Source organism: Pinus tabuliformis, chromosome 8, assembly GCF_031772625.1.
Source record: "Pinus tabuliformis cultivar Carrire ecotype Pingquan chromosome 8, CPIR1, whole genome shotgun sequence".
Lineage (NCBI taxonomy): Eukaryota > Viridiplantae > Streptophyta > Pinopsida > Pinales > Pinaceae > Pinus > Pinus tabuliformis.
In genome coordinates this window covers 1,289,446,072-1,289,448,399 of record NC_142294.1, presented here as the reverse complement: position 1 = coordinate 1,289,448,399, position 2,328 = coordinate 1,289,446,072, and the positions used below count along the sequence as shown (strand labels likewise).

At 31.4% G+C, this 2,328-nt stretch overlaps 1 long non-coding RNA gene across 1 annotated transcript; it reads left to right on the top strand.

The window, feature by feature from the left end:
* Window positions 1–563: 563 nt before the first annotated feature.
* Window positions 564–1,687, top strand: LOC149240163 (uncharacterized). The gene is made up of 3 exons (XR_016245502.1): window positions 564–627; window positions 782–811; window positions 1,299–1,687. It is a non-coding gene; the product is annotated as an uncharacterized LOC149240163 (long non-coding RNA).
* Window positions 1,688–2,328: the final 641 nt, after the last annotated feature.

The window sequence follows — 2,328 nt, the reverse complement described above, 5'->3', positions numbered from 1 at the left end:
ATAAATGGGAAATAAATAATTTCAACATGCTAATCTGATGTGTATTGATCTGGAGCTGCATTATAGACTGATATCAGATTTGGGTAAAAACAGAGCTTGCATTTAACTCTATAACCATGCATAAATGGGAAATAAATAATATCAACATGCTAATCTGATGTGTATTGATCTGAAGCTTCATTATAATCTGATATCAGATTTGAATAAAAACATAGTTTGCATTTAATTCAACCATATAGACATAATAAATGAGATAAAGGGAACCTAAAATACACAGCTAAATTCCAAGGCAACAAGCAGTCTTGTTCTTTATGCAAACCCTTGTGTGAAAAGTGGAAGAATTCCTTCAATCTTCTGTCACTTCCCTGTGTAAATATCAGTCCACCTTTGAGATATTTCCAACAATCCTATCGGAATGAATGCGCTGCCAAAAACTCAGTTTCAATCCATGAAATGATGGCATACATAATCAATAGTAGTGGTACAAAAAACACGGTGCTTGGCTTCCAATATTCATTGAAATATCCCCTTGGAATCTTGGTTTTGCTCCTTGTTTTTGCACGGGTCACACATCCAACTTGGTTCTGCTCCTCGTTTTTGGATTCTAAAATGGACACCAGAGAAGTGGTAAGTTATTTCAATGAAAAGGCTTAAGTTCATCTCTGTCACTGTTTGAGATGTTTTCATTTGTATAGTTTTTTCTAGTATAATTATTATATTTTATGCTTAGTTCAAGGAGTTTTCTTCCAATATGATTAATAATAATATGCTTTTTTGGCAGTTGTCACACTCAACACTTCTATCTGAATTGGTAAGTAATAGGTATGGAGTTCATTAAAGCATTTATTTTTGAAATTAAGTCTTTCCTTGATGTTTCTGAGAAGTCAGAGCACACATATATTCTTCTAAGCACTTTTTATGCTTGTACATGTTCTTTTTTTAGCAAGCTACATGGTTTCAATTATAATTGGATAGAATGTGGTGCAATATTAGGACAAATTTTACTATATCTACTTATATTTATAGCTTATACTAAATTTTTGTACCATATAATCATAATGCGCTTAATTTTTTAATAATTCAAAAGTGTCTTCACTTCAAACTATTTGGTTCTATGTATCTCCATTATTATTTATAAAAATATGGTTTATGTTAACTCTTACCTTCAAATATAAGTTAAAATTTGAGGATATGTGAATATAAGTTAATTGTACTAACTTTAAAGGCTCTTTGGGTTCATGAAAAGAAAGTGGAAACATCTACTTATGTGGGTAACTTGTGTCTTTATTATGTTTTAGGTTTCCAAAGGTGTCATGACATGTGTTCTGCAAGAAGTGAAAAAATTGTATCATCTATTGGAAAATTATTTCCACCCTTTAGGTATTGATGATAGAGTTTAATCACTTCTAGGCAAGCTCTCTAAGCTTAGTAACAAATTTTCTTCATCTTCTCTGGTCCCATAAGTGCAATTGGAGCAACACATTCCTTCTTTAGAAAGGATAACTACTTTGAGAGTGTTACAGCAGGTGATGGGATTTAATTCCTACTTTCGTTTCATGATTTCTATTATTCTGTGGTGTGGCTACTTATGATTTGTAATTGTGACCTACTTTTAGAGTTACACAACTTACAAAATACGATGGGGGATTAAATTATTACTTTGTTCAATTCATTTGTCTCTACTATTTTATGCCATATGGTGTGACAATATTGAATTTGGTATATTTCTTACGCTTTGGTGTTAAAGTGTACACATTCTCTTATGTCTTCTAAAAGTAGAATTCTTGAGGTTTTCTAAAGTTAACCCTTGCATGTTTCCAAGTATCACAAGTGTATCAAACAGTGAAAATCATGGTCCTGTCAAGGATGATACCATTTTTTTATTTTTCTATTATAAATAGGTTTATTGCGGATGATATGAAGTACAATATTGTATGGTTGAAGATTAACCATTTAAAAGGACTTGTACAGTTTGGCAGTTAGGTGAAGTAATACACTTTTTTGTATTTCGATATTTTGTATAAAAATATAACTTTTGCTAATTTTGAGGATTTAGCTTTTGTGCATGGAGTATTTTTTAGAGTGATCATAATATAAGCTCATAAGTGAATTTATTTATGCAAGACCTTGAATTAAAACAGTCCATATATCAGAATCTTCTTGACTTGTCTGAAAAATCCATATATCAAGGCTATGAATTATAGTAGGAGGAGCCCAATACCTTAAGTATTGTTATTAACTTACAGGCCAAAGGTACCTCCTTAAATCATAATGCAGGTATGGTTATTATCCACTCTTAGGGAAATAGTTACATGACTTAAAGTACTC